Source organism: Lycium barbarum, chromosome 7 (genome assembly GCF_019175385.1).
Source record: "Lycium barbarum isolate Lr01 chromosome 7, ASM1917538v2, whole genome shotgun sequence".
NCBI classification, from domain to species: Eukaryota; Viridiplantae; Streptophyta; class Magnoliopsida; order Solanales; family Solanaceae; genus Lycium; species Lycium barbarum.
In genome coordinates, this window is record NC_083343.1 from 5,531,940 (window position 1) to 5,552,827 (window position 20,888).

At 38.7% G+C, this 20,888-nt stretch overlaps 1 long non-coding RNA gene across 12 annotated transcripts; it reads right to left on the bottom strand.

Annotated features, from left to right (window-relative positions):
• Positions 1-1,496: 1,496 nt before the first annotated feature.
• LOC132602994 (uncharacterized) lies at positions 1,497-20,513 on the bottom strand. 12 transcript variants are annotated; one of them, XR_009567930.1, is made up of 6 exons: positions 17,243-20,513; positions 7,198-14,867; positions 5,498-5,597; positions 5,168-5,237; positions 1,950-5,031; positions 1,497-1,850 (listed from the first exon to the last, which is right to left on the bottom strand). It is a non-coding gene; the product is annotated as an uncharacterized LOC132602994 (long non-coding RNA). The 12 variants fall into 12 exon arrangements; XR_009567931.1 differs by having other exon boundaries at positions 1,950-2,534; positions 3,925-3,989; positions 4,689-5,597; XR_009567923.1 differs by having other exon boundaries at positions 1,950-5,597; positions 7,198-9,089; positions 9,727-14,867.
• Positions 20,514-20,888: the final 375 nt, after the last annotated feature.

The window sequence follows — 20,888 nt, forward strand, 5'->3', positions numbered from 1 at the left end:
GGTTTGTCACCAAATAGTTTCCCATATTTCACTTTTGAGGTTTTGGTGTTATGTATATACATAAACACTGTTGCATGGAAGAATCTAGAGGGGTTATGTGGCACATTTTATTTTATTTTTTTGAGGAAGATAAGTCTTTGGTTGATTGTGTTGTTGGATTAAATTTCAAGTCATTGTCTGACTCAGAAACAGTGATCAGCACGTGGGACATGGGAACATGTACCCCATTTATGTTCTTGTGATGCTTTTGAGGTAAATGGTAATTTACGAGGTAACATTTCACTAGGGATATACTTCATTTTTATCTCAATTTATGTAACCTTTTTACTTTTTGAAATTCAAAAATTTTATAAGTCTTCATAATTTTTTGAAGTTTTATTTTTTAATAAATTGATATGAGAAAAATTACAACTTACTCTCTTCGTTTCATAATAAGTGTCACCTTAACAAAAAAAAATTATCACATAATAAATGTCACCTTAGGAAATCAAGACATAAATTGATTAGTTTTTTTCAATTCTAACCTTAGACAAAAATGACAAGTTAAAGTAATATCTAAATGATAATTGGATAAGTCACATAGTAACTTGATATTGTTGAATTCCCAATGTCAAAAGAGTTAATACTTGTGCATGCTCTAATAAATAAAAAAATTATTATATAGGGGTAGTTTAGTAAACAACATTACATTATTGATTTCTTAATATGCGTATTTTTAACTAAAATGACACTTATTATGAAACAGAGAGAGTATAATACTTTTTATGTAATTTTTAAATATAAATTCTAATGTTAAAATATTAAAATAAGTTAATCCATTTTAGCTTTAAAATTTTATCAAATTGGCCTTCAAAAAGTAAGAAGTGTCATGTAAAATGAGAGGACTACATTTTTTCTGATTGGCAGGTCCTCTTTTTTCCTTCTTTTTCTTGTCAGGTTCATAGAAGATACGAAAATACCGGAGGGAAGGCAAAAACATTGGTGGATTTCTATCTATCGAAATTTTGGTGGATAAAATTAATTGGTATTTGTGATGGTAAGAGACTATTGAGATTTCGTGAAATTAATTGAGATATACACCCAAAACTGCGGTTCTAGAAAAACAAATGTACTAAATGTTCACATTACAAATTGAGGGTAAATTGAACGTACAAATGAACGGCAAACTCATTATAATGAAATTAAACACGAAAAGACTTTGGTCTCTTCATCTAAAAGGTTGGCTCAAATCTTCTAAAGCGCAAACAGTTCATTTTGCCCTTAGCCTTATGGTTATTCACAACTTGAACCTATAACCTAACCTATCTAAGGTAAGTTCAAGGGTGTACTTTGGCTACAATATGTAACAAGTGAAATGTGCAGATAACATGGTCAATAGCATAAGAACTGGATGTAAAAACTGGAGACATGCACCCCTCTACCAAAATTGAATCATTAGTTTCAGTTTTGCTATGTATAAAGATGATACAAAAAGAAAATCAAAATTGCTAAGCAAGTGAATAAAGACAGTAGCCACTATTTAGTTATAAATAGTAAACTAGGAGATACATGATAAAAGATGAATTTTGACATCCAAAGCTAGCAGGTCATGCCTATTTCTGAAAATCAAGGTGAAACAGCTAAAGAAAGGTGAGATCAATTACATATTTTTCATGAATATCACCAGTAAGAAATGGGAGCTTCAATTATCTGGTAAGTTATGAGAGGAGCTTCAATGCCTAGGTTTCAGATCGATGCTTGTTGAAAACACAGCCACGCAGGAACAAGTTCAACAAGCATGGTGAAACTTTAGGAGTGCAAAATCCTTTTTTCTTCTCGGTAACCTGAAGCTCGCATTCTCGATCATAACCCTGCATTGAACCAAGAAAAGGGTTTGGTTTTTAGAACCAGGCAAAGAGAGAGCCCACAAGCCATGGCTGCAAAAAACCAGTTGCATGTGAGAGAGAAACCTTAACACAGGCCACACTGAGTTGCCAAGCCAAGATACAGGTCTGGTCGTCATGCTCATTAATTAGAAGGTACTAGAAGTATCATCACATCCCCTTTTACATGTACTCCAGCAAATGCTGTTTAAACATCTTCTACCGCTTCTAAGGAACAATCTAAAAGCCAAGGCAACAAAGAACAAGAAAATAGAAGATATGCACAAAGGGAATCAAAGCCATAGGAAAAAAATAAAGTAATAGACAGTACCATTCAGCCATGATTCTTCCAACTTCAAGCTAATTATCGCATGGAAGAGGAAAGCTAAAAACTAAGAACAACCTATCTTAAGAAGAATTCTCATACTTCCTTATCTTTCCTCATTCTTTTATTTGAATACTGAAGATTAAGCAAAAAGTTTGGCGCAATATGTGTGCTTTGGATAAAAAATTGCAGGTGCCAAAGAATTGTGAGGCTCAGATCTGCAGAAAAGATCAGGCAATGAGAAGGTACCATGGCTGCAAAAACACGAGTTGCATGTGAAAGAGAACAACTGAAATCACTGGCTAATCCAGTTATTTGCCAAGCCAGCATATGAGTTATATACCATCCTATCACCCAAAAAACAACACACAAGAGGAAAGGCAGACATGTAGATTAGTATTAGGAGGAACTATCAGTTTATAGTAGTTAAACTCTTTCCATAAATAAGGGAAGCTTATAATTGTATAATCACAGAGAAGTGAGGAGTTACTACAGGAAGAGATGGAGATAAACAAGTTAGTGGGCAGAGTAGGGTTGACAAGAATTTCAGGCAGAAAATTGGAGTCCATTTGTTTGGGTTTTACACAGAAACAATATATCCTTTAGCACGTATTCATAATTGTGGGGGAAATGAACACAGAAGCTGGCATAACAGCCCGAAAAAAAAAGGAAAGGAAAGGAAAAGCAAACTCATGGCTCACCGGAGGAGGGCAACCACCGTTACAAAAATCACACATTTGACTCTATATTCTTGAGCTATTGCTGATAAAAAAAAAAAAGTGGCGATATATTATGAGTGAAAAGCATTATACTTGCAATCAAAAGGGTGTGGGTTCGGAATCTCTCACATCCAATTAAGGAAATGTTTTCTTTAAAAAATTGAGGCTCAGACCTGGCATTATGATAAGGCGAAAGAGAAGCCAACCATGCCATGGCTGCAAAACACCGATTGCATGTGAAGGAGGAGTCTCAATCACAAGCCATACCGAGTTGCCACGCCAAGATACGGGCAGGATAGTCTCCATGCCCTAATTAGTTAGCCCAGATATACAAAACATCATCATCACTGCCTCTTTAAATAGTTCTCAAAGCCATGACGATCTGACAGACTGAAGATCTGAAGGTCACGTATTTGTAGAAAAGTTGTGCTTTTAGGTTTTGAGCGTAATTGCTCCCCCGCATTTACACCCAAATCCAATTACAAGATGTCTTTCCAAACAGGCTTTAAGGGTGCAAAAAAGCAAAGAAACCAGAAACTGAAGTGTGGTCTTTCTTTCTAGCTAAATCTTTGAGGGTGTTGGTTTGTTGAAAAGGAAGAATCATAGACAAAACAGAGAGGGGCAACCGCCCTTGAAAGAAATCCCTTAATCTCTGGTACCTCATTATTTCCACATCTGGCCTTAATCCAACAAAAGTAGCTTACATGGAGATAATATAGCGAATTTTCCACTGACTCATGTGAACAATACCCTGATCCTCAAACCTCAATCAAGAGCTACTATTAGCTTGTACAATCACAAATAAGTTCAGATTTTACAACAAACGAGATGGAGACAATCAAGTTAGTAGCAGAGCAGAGTTGGCAAGAATTTAAGGCAGAAAGTTGAAGTTCATTTGCTTGGTTTTCACACAGAAAAACATTTATATATTGCACATCTTCATAACTGCGAGGAAATACAATCGTGGTAACTGAAATAAAAGCAAGCGGGAAAAAAAAAACGGAAATCATATGCTTACCAGAGAAGAAAGGGAACCACCGCTACGAAAAAACCCACATTTCACTCCAATGCCTCATTCTTGAGCTGTTACAGACAAAAAATTGGTGATACATTACGAGGGAAAAGCAATATAACTTGTACTCAAAAGGTCGTGGGTTCGATATATTCCCTATCCAAGCATCGAAAAGACAATACTTTCTTTAGCAAATTGAGGCTCAGATATGTATTATGATAAGGCAAAAGAGAAGCCAACCACGCCATGGCTGCAACACACGATTGCATGTGTTAGATATGCATCTCAATCACAGGCCATACCGGGTTGCCACGCCAAGATACAGGTCAGGTAATCTCCATGCCCGAATTAGTTAGCCCAGAAACAGAAAAAATCATCATCACTGCCTCTTTGATAATTATCAAGCCATGACGGAGAAAGAGACTGAAGATTGCGTAGTAGTTGTATAGTTGTGTGTATTGGTTTTTGAGCATACATTAAGGGTGCAAAAATGCAACGAAACTCAGAAAGTGAAGTAGGTTTTTTCTGTTTCTTTCTTTTTTAGGGGCTGTTGGTTGGTTAAAAAATGGAGAATCATAGGCAAAGCAGAGAGGGCAACCACCCTTGAAAGAAATCCCATACTCTCTGCAGCCTCATTCTCGCTATTTCTGGGCTAACCTAAAAAAGGGAAGTTGCTTATATGAAAGAGCTTTTAACCGAAGAGACCTCAATAGTCTGCATCTAAGAGAATTCTCAGCTTCAACTCAAATGTTATCCAAACGCCTACTTACGTTCTTCAGCAAATTGAGGCTCAGATGCATATAATGATAAGGCAAAAGAGAAGCCAGCCACGCCATGGCTGCAAAAACCGATTGCCACGCCAAGATACGGGTCAGGTCAGTTCAATGCTCAATGATCATCCCAGAAATAGAAAGATATATAAGCATTATCATAGCCCCTTTAGAGCAGATTGTGAATAACCATCAGAGCGCTAGCTAAGCATGAAAGAGGGCTGCTGCTTTGACAGTAGGAGAACACAGGCATCACAGGCATGCAGATGGGAGGCAACACCCTTAGAAACTTTTCATCTCCCATGCAGCCTCATTCTTGTTCTTGAGTTTAGGATTCCAGTTTCTGTTTATGATGCAGAAATAAGGCCAGAGCATCCATCAACAAAAGAAACAAAAACAAGAAGAGGATCAAACAAGATGAAAGGGTGAGGATAAAAAGCAAAATCTCAAATGTCATTTAAGATATCTAAGTACATTACCGCCGAGCCTGGTAACGTGGGCTTGTAACCAAGTAGGGCATTAAAGTGGTTTGGATGTTGATAAATGGGCCTAGTAATGTGGAATTCATTTGGCCTCAGTACCCTCGGCAAAATTGTGCACGCACAAAAAAAATTAGTACATTACCTTTTCTAGAACTAATTGTCATATCATATACTTTTTCTATAAGATTATTTCTTATCACATACTTTTTTATATAATTCGATTATTTCTGGTTATTTCATATTAAATAATTTTGTCTTAAGAGCAAGATATTTACTATTCGAATTAAATGTACCTACATATAAGCAGAATAGATACAGACGACTTACATAGCCAGTCCCAACTGACTTGGAAATGAGGCACAGCTGATTGGCTTTGAGGCTCAAATCTACGTTATCATCAGGCAAAGACAAGCCACCCACGACACGGCTGCAAAACAATGCTGACATATGAGAAGAGTCTAAATCGCACGCCATAATAGGATGCCAAGTCAAGATACGGGAAGGCAATTTCCATGTTCATTAATTAAGCACAGAAAAGAAAGAACCGGTGCGTGAGGCGAGGCGTATTACCTGATACGGGGCGAGGCGTAAGCCTCAAGGTGTTGGACGTAAGCCCCATGGATATTTAATTTTTAATATTTTTAAAATTAATATACTAGTATAAACAAATAAAAAAAAATATAACATAATTATAGAAATTTCGAGAAAATATAAAATAAGTGGAAATGTATATAGAACTGCTTCATCTTAAAATGTTACTCAGAATCAGCAATTGACTAAAAACCTAATCAGAACTGCTTCATCTAATAAAAGTAATCAGACTGTTTATGTTTTCTTGATCAAAACAAAAAGTAATCAGACTTTTTAAGAAAATTGAGTAGAAATTTATAGACTAACTTGAAAAGTATGGAAAGCGAAGAAGGATCCTACAATCAGAAGCATCGAACCCGAGCAAGTGATGAAGAATGATGAGTTTTTGCTTTGTAGTTTGCACATTGATCATTTTTTCCCCTTTACCCCGTGAAAGACGAGGGGAAAGAATAAAAATCTTTTGATTTTTAAGTTTTTTAACTTCTTAAAATTTAATAACAAGCCAAATTTTGTGTTTTTTGGTATTAAATTAAGGATTTGTTTAGTAATTAGGAGAATTTTCTGGGCTTATGCCCCAAAACGAAAATCACCCAGCGCCTAAGTGTACGTCTAGACAGATGGGGCTTACGCCTTAGGATACATTCGGCCCCCCAGATCGCCCCGGTATGTTTTTACTATGCCCCGCCCAGGGGCTCACATCAAAACGCCTTTAAAACACTGGAAAGAACTAGGAAGTATCATTACAAGTTTACAACCTCTTTCACCTGATCATCACATTTTTTTAGCATCAGCCGCATTACCCAATAGCTTCTAAGGAAGAATCTCAAAGCCAAGGCGACAAAGAACAAGAAAACAGCATAAATGAACAAGGAACCATTAGATCGGTAGACATAACCAAAGTCACAGATGGAACCCCCAGAAATTGATTTTATTTTCTTTCTTTGTCTCTATAAAGGCTAATGATTTTTGGAACATGGAGAATCATCGCTGAAGCAGAGATAGGCAACAACCTCTGATATCTTATTCTCTCCTTTTTTTTAAGCTATTCTACAGGCCTACAACAGTGGCTTCCCATTTCAAGACTCGGGCAAGTTTTTCTTTTTTGGTAATTAATAAATTAAGATTCTCAGAAAATTGATAACACTATTTAACACTAACTAGTATACCATCACAAAACATCCAGCTATTATCACATGGGAAGCATAAAAGACCTTATACAAAGAAGTGAGGATTTCGCCAGCAAATGAGATGGAAACAAACAAGTTAGCAGCAGAGTAGGTGTTTGGCAAGAATTTAAGGCAGAAACTTGGAGTCCATTTGTTTGGTATTCAAACCGATAAACATAATATCCTTTAGCACGTTCATAATGCTAGGAAAATAGGAACATGGTAGCTAGCATAAAAGCAAAACTTAAAACAAAAAAAAATGTGGCTTACCGGAGAAGGGAGGCAATCACCCCTTAGAAATCCCACATTTCACTCTAATGCCTCATTCTTGAGCTGTTACTTATCAAAAAATGGTGAAAAGCATTATAACTGGTAATCAAAAAGGCATGGGTTCGATATCTCCCACATGAATCACGGAAAACACATTGCCCCTTTTTGCACCAAATCTGACCCTTTTCCCTATTTCTTAAGCAAATTGAGGCTCAGATGTATGTTATGATAAGGCAAAAGAGAAGCCAACGCCATGGCTGCAAAACACCGATTGCATGTGTGAGAGAAACTTCTCAATCACAGGCCATACCGGGTCGGCATGCCAGGATACGGGTCAGGTAATCTCCATGCCCGAATTAGTTAGCCCAGAAAATAGAAAAAAAATCATTATCACTGCCTCTTTGATAATTTTCAAAGCCATGATGGAGACAGACTTGAAGATCTGAAGGTCGCATAGTTGTTGTAGTTTAGTTGTGTGTATACATTAAGGATGCAAAAATGCAAAGAAACTGAAATGTACTCTCTCTGTCTCTTTCATATGTAAGGGCTGTTGGTTTGTTAAAAAATGGAGAATCATAGGCAAAGCCTAGAGAGGGGCAACCACCCTTGAAAGAAATACCATATTCTCTCTGCTGCCTCATTCTCACCATTCCTGGGATATATAATAAAGGGAATTGCCAGTAATTACATACAATTTGAGGCTCAGATCTGTGATAAAATCAGGGAAAAGGAGACAAACAACCTCCATGGCTGCAGACCTCGGTTGCAAAAACACGGATATGCCTTCCAGGTCGCCCCGCCAAGATACAGGCAGCTCCGATGCCCGACCCAACTCTAGACACCATTTATCATCACAGCCTCATATCCGTGATTAAAAGCAAGCCATAGTCACGAGGAAGAGGTCAACAAGAAGTGAAGCAGAAGCAGAAGTAGTTTAAGGGGCAACCTATGTATTTGACCATTTTCAACAATGGTGGTTTATTGTTATGAAAATGGAAAAGGAAATCACCGGCGAACAGAGAGGGGGCAACCACCATTACAGACTCCCCAATGCCTCTCCATAGCCTCATTCTTTCCGTCTAGAGTTGCATATACTTTTCGTCTTTGCAGGTAATCTATATATATATATATATATATATATAATAAAGCTAGGTATAGAAGAAGTGAAGTGGCACATCTCTATGGCCAACAATTCTATTTCTTTAGCAAATTGAGGCTCAGATTTGTGTTATGATAAAAGGCAAAATAGAAGCCAACCACGCCATGGCTGCAAAACACCGATTGCATGTGTGAGATATGCGTCTTAATCACAGGCCATACCGGGCTGCCACGCCAAGATACGGGTCAGGTAATCTCCATGCCCGAATTAGTTAGCCCAGAAATAGAAAAAATCATCAACGCTGCCACTTCAAGATCCGAAGGTCGCGTAGTTGTTGTAGTATAGTTGTGAGTATACGTTAAGGGTGCAAAAATGCAAAGAAACTGAAATGTACTCTCTCTGTCTCTTCGTTTTTAAGGGCTGTTGATTTGTTAAAAAATGGAGAATCATAAGCAAAGCACAGAGAGGGGCAACCACCCTTGAAAGAAATCCCATACTCTCTGTGCTGCCTCATTCTGGACCAATCTAACAAAAAGGAATTCACAGGTAATTACTTGCGAAAAGGAAATGGGGCTTTTTCTGAATGGTCTTCTCGCCCGATTCTTTTCTTGAGGCTCAGATCTGTGATAAAATCAGGGCCAAGGGAGACAAGCAACCGCCATGGCTGCAGACCTCGATTGCAAAACAACGGACATGCCTTTCCGCGTCGCACCGCCAAGATACAGGCAGCTCCAATGCCTGACCGAACTCTAGACACCATTTATCATCACAGCCTCGTATCCGTGATTAAAAGCTAGCCATAGCGAAGAGGAAGAGGTCAAAAAGAAGTGAAGAAGCAGAAGTAGCTTAAGGGGCAATCTATGTATCTGACCATTTTCAACAATGGTGGTTTATTGTTACTTTTTTTTTTTTTTATTGTGAAATGGAAAAGGAAATTGGCAAGAACAAGAGAGGGGGCAACCACCATTACAGATTCCCCAACGCCTGTCCTTTGACTCATATCTTTCTGTCAAAAGTTGCAGAACACGAGTTCAGAACCAAAGTGAGGTGTTCTCAAAATACTGCCTTAAATATGCACTATACAATTTTGCTCCTTCAAGTTTGATAAAAGTTAAACACTTCTATGAGTCTCCGTCAAATATTTAGCGGACTCTTGTCTATCAAATCATTTGACGGGAACTATGAAAAAAAAAGGAAATTAGCAAGAACTTATACAGTAGGGTTGGCAAGAATACAAGGCAGAAATTTGGAGTCCATATGTTTGGTTTTCAAACTGAGAAACATAATTTTTTTTATTTTTTATTTTTTTTGAAACTGGTAACTGTAAACTGAGAAACATAATATCCTTCAACAATTATTCATAATTCTAAGAAATATGAACATGCTAGCTAGCATAAAAGCAAAACTTTAAAAAAATAACAGGGGCTTACCCCTTAGATATCCCACATTTCACTCGAATGCCTCCTTCTTGACCTGTTACTTATCAAAGATGGCGATACATTATGAGTACAACAACATACCCAGTTGAATCCCACAATGTGGGGTCTGGGGAGGATAAAGTGTACGCAGACCTTACCCCCACCTTGGAAGGTAGGGAGGCTGTTTCCGAAAAACCCTCGGCTCAAAAGAAAACTAGGAAAATAAGGGAAAAGAGTCAGATACGGACAAGCAAATCAAAACAATGCGAAAATGAGAAATAGCAAGAGCAAGAAAGTCATGATAAACAGCAAAGAGAGACAAGACCCAACACATAGAAGCAGGGTAAAAATACTCCTAATACAAGAAAGGAAACCTCGTGGCCCCCCACTAGACCTCCACCTTGATACTCAACCTCACCCCTCCTATCACAGATCATGTCCTCGGTAAGCTGAAGTAGCGCCATGTCCTGCCAAATCACCTCTCCCCAAGCCTTCTTTGGCCTACCCCTCCCTCTCTTCAGGCCCACCACTGCCATCCTCTCACACCTCCTCACTGGCGCATCAGCGCATCTCCGCTGCACATGGCCGAACCACCTCAATCTCCCTTCCCGCATCTTAGCCACCACAGGGGCCACACCCACCTTATCCCGAATCACTTCATTCCGAATCCTATCTCTCCTGGTATGCCCGCACATCCATCTCAGCTACCTTCATCTTCTAGACATGAGCTTTCTTAACTGGCCAGCATTCCGTCCCATACAACATAGTCGGTCTAACCACCGCTTTGTAGAACTTTCCCTTTAGAATAGGCGGCACCTTCTTATCGCACAACAACCCCGATGCAAGCTTCCATTTCATCCATCCCGCTCCAATACGATGTGTGACATCATCGTCAATCTCGCCAGTCCCTTGTGAGTGAAAAGCATTATTACGGATAATCAAAAAGGTGTGGGTTCGATATCTCCCACATGAATCATGGAAAAGATACTGCCCCTTTTTGCAAAGTAGAAGGACAAATTTGACCTTTCTCCCTATTTTCTTTAGCAAATTGAGGCTCAGATATGTGTTATGATTAAGGCAAAAGAGAAGCCAGCCACGCCATGGCTGCAAAATTCCGACTGCATGTGTGAGATATGTGTCTCAATCACAGGCCATACCGGTTGCCACGCCAAGATACGGTTCGGGTAATCTCCATGCCCGAATTAGTTAGCCCAGAAATAAAATAAAAAATCATCATCACTGCCTCTTTAATAATATTTAAAGCCATGATGGAGACACAGAGTTAAAGATCAGATGGTCGTGTAGTTGTTGTAGTATAGTTCTGTGTATACGTTAAGGATGCAAAAATGCAAAGAAACTGAAATGTACTCTCTGTCTCTTTCGTTTTTAAGGGCTGTTGGTTTGTTAAAAAATGTTGAATCATAGGCAAAGCATAGAGAGGGGCAACCACCCTTGAAAGAAATCCCATATTCTCTCTGCTGCCTCATTCTCACCATTCCTGGGCTAATCTAACAAAGGGAATTGCCAATTCATAATTACATACAATTTGAGGCTCAGATCTGTGATAAAACCAGGGCAAAGGGAGACAAGCAACAGCCACGGCTGCAGACCTCGGTTGCAAAAACACAGACATGCCTTCCGGGTCGCCCGAGAAGATACGGGCAGCTCCGATGCTCGACCCAACTCTAGACACCATTTCTCATCACAGCCTCGTATCCGTATTAAAAGCAAGCCATAGTGAAGAGGAAGAGGTCAAAAAGAAGTGAAGAAGCAGAAGTAGTTTAAGGGGCAATCTATGTATTTGACCATTTTCAACATTGGTGGTTTATTGTTATGAAAATGGAAAAGGAAATCATCGGCGAACAGAGAGCACCATTACAGACTCCCCATGCCTCTCCATCGCCTCATTCTTTCCGTCTAGAGTTGCATGATACTATTGTCTTTGCAGGTAATCTATATATATATATATATATATATAATAAAGCTAGGCATAGAAGAGATGAGGTGGCTCTATGGCCAGCAATTCTATTTTCTTGAGCAAATTGAGGCTCAGATTTGTGTAATGACGAGGCAAAAGAGAATCCAACCACGCCATGGCTGCAAAACACCGATTGCATATGTGAAAGAAGCTTTCTCAATCACAGGGCATACCGGATTGCCAGGCCAAGATACGGGTCAGGTCATTGCCATGCCAGAATTAGTTAGCCCAGAAATAGAAAGAAAAAAAATCATTATCACTGCCTCTTTAATAATTTTCAAAGCCACAACGGAGTAAGTGGACACTTATTATGAACCAAAGGGAGTACTATATCTCTTTTTCTCTTTCTTTTTTAAGGGCTGTTGGTTTGTTAAAAAATGGAGAATCATAGGCAAAGCACTTGAGAGACTTTTGCAACTTCAATTGAATATTGTTATAACCAGGGATAGCTCAGTTGGGAGAGCGTCACACTGAAGATCTGAAGGTCGCGTGTTCGATCCACCTTCACCGCATTTCCAGACCCCACTTGTGGGATTACACTGGGTATGTTGTTGTAACTGAAATGATGTCCAAACGCCTACTTATGTTCTTCAGCAAATTGAGGCTCAGATGCGTAATGATATGGCAAAAGAGAAGCTAGCCTCGCCATAGCTGCAAACACCGATTGCATGAGACGGAGAGGAGATTTCAATCACAGGCCATACCAGGTTGCCACGCCAATATACGGGTCGGTTCATCTCAATGCTTCATGATCGGCACAGAACTAGAAAGATATAAGCATCATCATAGCCCCTTTCTGTAGCAGAATGCATCATAATGGAACACTTTCCAGTTTCCACTAACAATTAGTGTAAATGGGAAGATACGCAAAGGAGCAAGAGGAGACAGACTGAAGATCTGAAGCCAGCATGACAGTTGTGGTATACTTGTATATTGGGGAAATTTCATGAATGGTCATCCAGAAAACCAGAAACTGAAGTACATGTTGATCTTTCTTTCTCTTAAGGGCTGTTGGTTTGTTGAGAAGGGAGAATCATAGGCAAAGCAGACAGGGGCAACCACCCCTGAAAGAAATCCCATACTCTCTGCAGCCTCATTCTCGCTATTTCTGGGCTAACCTAATAAAGTGAATTCGCTTATATGAGAGCTTTTAACTGAAGAGACCTCACAAGTCAGCATTTAAGAGAATTTCTCAGCTTCAACTCAAAGTTGTCCAAACGCCTAGTTATGATCTTCAGCAAATTGAGGCTCAGATGCATGTAACGATATGGCAAAAGAGATGCCAGCCTCGCCATGGCTGCAAAACACCAATTGCATGAGAAGAAGAGGGGCTTTCAATCAGAGGCCATACCAGGTTGCCACGCCAAGATACGGGTCAGTTCATCTCAATGCTCCATGATCAGCACAGATATAGAAAGACAAATAAACATCATCATAGCCACTTTCTGTAGCAGAATGCATCATAATGCAACACTTTCCAGTTTCCACTAACAATGAGAGTAAACGGGGAGAAACACGCAAAGGGCCAAGAGGAGACAGACTGAAGATCTGAATGTGGCGCAGTAGTTGTGGTATACTTGTATATTGGGGAAAACTCATGAATGGTCATCCAGTAAACCAGAAACTGAAATGCATATTTCTCTTTCTTTCTCTTAAGGGCTGTTTGTTTGTTGAGAAGGGGAGAATCATAGGCAAAGCAGAGAGGGGCAACCACCTTTGAAAGAAATCCCATACTCTACTGCAGCCTCATTCTAGCTATTTCTGGGCTAACCTGATAAAGGAAATTCTCTTATATGAGAGCTTATAACCAAAGAGACCGCGCAAGTTCGCATTTAAGAGAATTTCTCAGCTTCAACTCAAATATCGTCCAAACGCCTACATATGTTCTTCAGCAAATTGAGTCTCAGATGCGTATCATGATAAGGCAAAATAGAAGCCAGCCATGCCATGGCTGCAAAACACCGGTTGCCACACCAAGATATGGGTCAGGTCATCTCAATGCTCAATGATCATCTCGGAAATAGAAAGACCTATAAGCATCATCATAGCCCGTTTAGAGCAGATTGTGAATAACCATTAGAGCGCCAGCTAAGCATGAAAGAAGGGCTGCTGCTTTGACAGTAGCAGAACACAGAAATCACAGGCATGCAGATGGGAGGCAACACCCTTGAAAACTTTTCATCCCTATGCAGCCTCATTCTTGTTCTTGAGTTTAGGATTCCAGTTTCTGTTATGATGTAGAAATAAGGCAAGAGCATCCGTCAATAGAAGAAACAAAAACAAGAAAGAGGAACAACCAAGATGAAAGGGTGAGGATATAAAGGCAAAACCTCAAATGTCATTTAAGATAACTAAGTTAGGACATTACCTTTTCTAGAATTAGTTTTTTCTTATCATGAACCTTTTTTAATAAGGTTATTTCTTATACACTTTTTTATATATTTCTTATTATTTGACATTATATATTTTTGTCTTAAAAGACAGATATTTACCTCATTCTCTCCTGCCTGTTACCTCATTCTCTCTTTTTTCAAGCTATACTACAGACCTTCAGTTAACAGTGGCCTCCCATTACAAGACTCAAGAAAGTTTTTCATTTTTTGCTAATTAATCAGTTAAAATTCTCAGAAAGTTGATAACAATGCTTAACACTAACTAGTATACCATCACAAAACATCCACCTATTATCACAAAGGAAGCATAAAACAACTTATATTAGCCTGTATAATCACAAAGAACTGAGGATTTTGCCAGCAAAAGAGATGGAAACTAAACAAGTTAGCAGCAGAGTAGGGTTGGCAAGAATTTAAGACAGAAAATTGGAGTCCATTTGTTTGGTTTTATAACTGAGAAACATAATATCCTTCAGCACATATTCATGATTCTAGGAAAATACATACATGGTAGCTAGAGCATAAAAGCAAAACTTAAATAAAAAAATAAAAATAAAAAAAGGGTAATAATAACGATAAGGGCGTGGATTCAATATCTCCCACATGAATCATGGAAAAGATACTACCCCTTTTTGCATACTAGAAGGATAAATTTGACCCTTTTCCCTATTTTCTTTAGCAAATTGAGGCTCAGATTTGTGTTATGCTAAGGCAAAAGAGAAGCCAACCACACTGGATATGTTGTTGTTATTGTTGTAAAAGAGAAGCCAACCACGCCATGGCTGCAAAACACCAATTGCATGTGTGAGATATGCGTCTCAATTGCAAAAGATATGCATGTTTATCGAACCTTTTTTTTTTTTTTTGTGAAAATGGAATAGGAAATCATCGGCAAAAGAACTGAGAGGGGGCAACCACCATTACAAACTCCCCAACGCCTCTCAGTTGCCTCATTTCTTTCCGTCTAAGTTGCACGATACTATTGTTTTTGCAGGTTATCTATATATAGCAACGCTAGGCATAGAAGAGGTGAGGTGGCACATCTCTTAGGCTAGCATTTGAATTACTCCTTCTGTTCAAAATAGGTGTCCACTTAACCTCTCTATGGCCAGCAATTCTATTTTTTAGATAAATTGAGGCTCAGATTTGTGTAAAGATAAGGCAAAAGAGAGGCCCACCACACTATGGCTGCAAAACACCGATTGCATGTGTGAGAGAAGCTTCTCAATCACAAGCCATACCGGGTTGCCAAAACAGATACGGGTCAGGTAATCTCCATGCCCAAATTAGTTAGCCCAGAAATAGGAAAAAAAATCATCATCACTGCCTCTTAGCCACAACGGAACAACACTTATTATAAACCGGAGGGAACACTATATATCTCTTTTTCTCTATCTTTTTAAGGGCTGTTGGTGTGTTAAAAAAAATGGAGAATCATAGGCAAAGCACAGAGAAGGCCAACCACCCCAAAAAGAAATCCCATAGTCTCTATGTTGCCTCATTTTCGATTCCTGAGTTAATCTAACAAAGGGAATTGCCCATTCGCCAATATTTACTTATATTTTGAGGCTCAGATCTGTGATAAAATCGGGCAAAAGGAGACAAAAACAACCGCCATGGATGCATACCTCGGTTGCAAATGCCTTACTGGGTCGCCCGGCCAAGATACGGGCAGCTCCGATACCCGACCCAACTCTAGACAACATCATTTATCATCATCACAGCCTCATATCCGGTAATTATAAAGCTAGCCATAGTGAAGAGGAAGGAAGTGAAGAAGCAGAAGAAAGTTTAAGGGGCAATCTATGTATTTGACCATTCCTCAATAATGGTGGTTTATTGTTGGGAAAATTGGAAAAGGAAATCCTCGGCGCACAGAGAGGGGCAACCACCATTACAGACTCCCCTATGCCTCTCCGTTACCTCATTCTTTCCGTCTAGAGTTGCACGATACTATTGTCTTAGCAGGTTATCTATATATATAATAAAGCTAGGCACAGATGGTAAAGTGCTCACTTAAAGCTAGGCACGGAAGAGGTGAGGTGGCACCTCTCTATGGCCAGCAATTCTATTTTCTTTAGCAAACTGAGGCTCAGATTTGTATTATGACAAGGCAAAAGAGAAGCCAACCACGCCATGGCTGCAAAACACTGAATGCATGTGTGAGAGAAGCTTCTCAATCACAGGCCACACCGGGTTGCCATGCCAAGATACGGGTTGGGTAATCTCCATGCCCGAATTAGTTAGCCCAGAAATAGAAAAAAAAAAATCATCATCACTGCCTCTTTAATAATTCTCATAATGGGAACACAGAGTTGCAGATCTGAAGGTCTTGTTGTAGTATAGTTGTGTGTATACTGTATACGTTAAGGAGCAAAAATGAACACCTTTTTTTATACGTTAACAGCCCTTTTTACCACTGTTAAATTTAGGGCAAAGGACCAAAATTTACACCTTTTGTTATACAATAAGGACCATTTTGATCATTTTCTATGCAAAAATGTAAAGAAACTGAAGTACTATATATCTCTATTTCTCTTTCTTTTTTAAGGGCTGTTGGATTGTTAAAAAAATGGAGAAGCATAGGCAAAGCATAGACAAGGGCAACCACCCTTAAAAAAAATCCCATATTCTCTGCTTCCTCATTCTCGACATTTCTGGGCTAATCTAACAAAGGAATTGCTAATTCACCAGTAATTACTTATAACTTGAGGCTCAGATCTGTGATAAAAGCAGGGCAACGGAAACATGCAACCGCCATGGCTGCAGACCTCGGTTGCAAAAAACCGAGATGCCTTACCGGGTCGCCCCGCCAACATACAGGCAGCTCCAATGCCCGAGCAGACTCAAGACAACACCATTAATCATCATCACTGCCTCTTTAATAATTTTCAAAGCCACAACCGAGTAAGTGGACACTTATTATGAACCGGAGGGAGTACTATATATCTCTCTTTCTCTTTCTTTTTTAAGGGCTGTTAGTTTTTTTTAAAAAAAAAAGAGGGGGGGGGGGGGGGGGGGGGGGGACAATCATAGGCAAAGCAGAGAGAAGGGCAACCACCCTTGAAAGAAATCCCTTACTCTCTCTGCTGCCTCATTCTCGCCATTTCTGGCTAACCTAACAAAGGGAATTTCCAATTCGCCAGAACTTACTTACAATTTGAGGCTCAGATCTGTGATAAATTTGACCCTTTTCCCTATTTTCTTTAGCAAATTGAGGCTCAGATATGTGTTATGATAAGGCAAAAGAGAAGCCAGCCACGCCATGGCTGCAAAACACCTAATGCATGTGTGAGAGATATGCGTAGCAATCATACACCATACCGGGTTGCCATGCCAAGATACGGATCGGGTAATCTCCATGCCCGAATTAGTTAGCCCAGAAATAGGGGAAAAAATCATCATCACTGCCTCCTTAATAATTTTCAAAGCCACAATGGAAACACAGGGTTGAAGATCACTGAAGGTCAAGTAGTTGTTGTAGTATAGTTGTGTGTGTATTGTGTTTTGAACATAAAAAATGTTATTAAACCACAACAGACGACACAGTCTATCCAAACATTGTATCCATTAATACAATAAAATACAATACAAAACGATACTATACAATACAATATTGTACATTATGAAACCATGGGTAACGACCATCCAAACTTAGCATAAGGGTGCAAAAATGCAATGAAACCCAGAAATTGATGTGCTATATATATATATATATCTCTGTCTCTTTTTTTTTAAGGGCTGTTGATTTGTTAAAAAAAATGAAGAATCATAAGCAAAACATAGAGAAGGGCAAGCACCCTTAAAAGAAATCCCATACTCTCTCTGTTGCCTCATTCACGCTATTTCCGGGCTAATCTAACAAAGGGAATTGCCAATTCACCAGTAATTAATTACAATTCACCGCTAAATGTCCATTATTTCACCATCTTAGTCCAATTATTCACTGGGAATTTTAACTTAACCGAGAAAATTCCTTCAAACAAATCTATTCACCTTTATTTATTATTAAGAAAATAAAAGTGTTTAAAGTATTGTGTAACCATCCAAGTGACTGGAAAAAAGGTACTGTATATTTTGTAAATATAATTACTTAAATAACTACCTGTACAGAAATCTCAAAACAGGAGAGTCAGTAACTTCATTAAAGGAATTTTGAAATTATTTTATATTAAGCATAAATAGTAGCCTTCAATTTGTTTTGGAATTTTTTGATAAAACCTTTTGTGTATGAAAAATCACTTACAATTTGGGCTAATAAAATTGTACTTTTTTTTGGTATTAAGCATTCTCGCCAGTAATTACTTACGATTTGAGGCTCAGATGGGAGGGCAAAGGGAGACAAAGCTACCACCATGGTTGCAGACCTTATCCAGGTCGCCCCGCCAAGATACAGGCAAGGAAAGTGAGAGTACAAAGGCTATTCAGACCATTTTCCCAAGTTTAAGGGAGCAATATATATGCATTTGAACATTCTCAACAATGGCGGTTTATTGTTTGGAAAAGGAAATCGTAGGCGAAAAGAGAGAGGGCAACCACCATTAAAGACTCCCCAATGCCTCTCCATTGCCTCATTTCTTTCCGTCTAGACTTTCACAACACTGTCTTTCGCAGGTTATTTTATACTACAATAGTGGTATCTTGGTTTTACAATAAATAAATTAAGGCTTAATGCATATGCGCTCCCTAAACACTAGACGAAAGATACGGGCAGCTCCAATGCCCGACCTAACTCTAGACGAACACCATTTTTCATCATCACAGCCTCATATCCAGTGATTAAAAATGCTAGCCATGGTGAAGAGGAAGGAAGTGAGAGTACTAGGGCTAATCTGACCATTTTCCAAAGTTTAAGGGGCAATATATATGAGGCTCAGATGTATGATATGATAAGGCAAAAGAGAAGCCAACCACGCCATGGCTGCAAAACACCGGTTGCATGTGTGAGAGAAGCTTCTCAATCACAAGCCATACCGCGTTGCCACACCAAGATACAGGTCGGGTCATCTCCATGCCCGAATTAGATAGCCCAGAAATAGGAAAAAAGATCATCATCACTGCCTCTTTAATAATTTTCAAAGCCACAACAGAGTAAGTAGACACTTATTATGAACCGGAGGGAGTACTATATATCTCTTTTTCTCTTTCTTTTTAAAGGGCGGTTGGTTAGTTTAAAAATGGAGAATCATAGGCAAAGCATAGAGAAGGGCAACCACCCTTCAAAGAAAGGGATTTTTACAACAAAAAACAAAATATATACAATCCAACATAATATATTACACCTACATAGAGCCCGTTTGGATTGACTTATAAGTTGCTTATAAGCTGTTTTCAGCTTTTTTGAGTGTTTGGCTAGCCAGCTTAAAGTCATTTTGTGCTTAAAATAAGCTCAAAAAAATAATTGAGCCCATTTGACTTAGCTTATCTAAAGCAGCTTATAAGCTAAAAAAAATAAGTTGGGCTACCCCAACTTATTTTTTTTTAGCTTATAAGTTGCACAGCTTATAGGCATAAGCCCATCCAAACAGGCTCATAACCATATTTTCAATTTAATCAACTTCTTCTTTTCTCGTACCAGTGCTTATACACACGGTATACAACATTACACAAACACTATACCCTTACGGTAAACAATGTGTCACCTTGTATAAAATAGCATAAAGTATAAGATGTGTTTTTAAGGAAAATCAGGGCTAAACCGGGTAATTTAGAAAAAACTCGGCTAAATCGGGTAAATATTCTTTCCAGCAGACATAGAGCGTAATTTTGGCTAAGGACAATTTTCAAAAATATACAGGCCAACATAAAATATTACGTAACATAGCCCAATATACAATACGGGCTACGTAGCGTAAATATTTTCTCCCAATAGGCATAGAGCGTAAATTTATAATTTTCCCAAGGAAATCCCATACTCTCTCCATTTGTGAGCTGATTTAACAAATGGACTTGCCAATTAGCCAGTAATTACTTACAATTTGAGGCTCAGATGTGTAATAAAATGAGGGGCAAAAAGGAGACAAAGCAACCGCCATGGCTGCAGACCCCTTACCGGGTCGCCCCGCCAAGATACGGGCTGCTCCGATTACCCGACCCAAATCTAGACGAACAATATTTATCATCATCATAGCCTCATACATCCGGTGATTATAATAAGAGCCTGTTTGGATTAGCTTAAAAAAGGTGACTAAATAAGCTAGGTATAGTGAAGAGGTAGGAAAGTGAGAGTACAAGGGGTAAATGTGACCAATTTTCCCAAGTTTAAGGGGGCAATATATGCATTTTGTCAACAATGGTGGTTTAATTGTTTGGAAAAGGAAATCAACGGCGAAAAGAGAGGGGGCAACCACCATTAAAGACTCCCCAATGCCTCTCCATTGCCTCATTCTTTTCGTCTAGAGTTGCACTATACTCTCTTCCGCAGGTTATTTTATACACTGTAAGCACTCCATTGTATACTTCTCAAATATTTATCATTTTATTTAACCAACAAAAAATTAAGTAGTTTTTCCCATTTACCCTTATATTAATTACAAATGTTACTTGGCTCGTGCTAAGCTCGGACCCAAATTGACATTAAAAATTCAATTTATAGATATTTTTTAAAAAAAAATTTGCTCTTAGTTCTTTATTGTTGTAACATCAGTTTGACGTTTTTGAAAGACTTCTAAAATATTAAAGTATAAAAACGCATGTTAACGGAAAATATTTTTCTTAGTTTATATATTAGATTTTTTTTAGGAAAAAAATCAATAATTGAAAGCTCTTCTAATTAATTTTTTGAGAGTAAGTCCTCGATGATC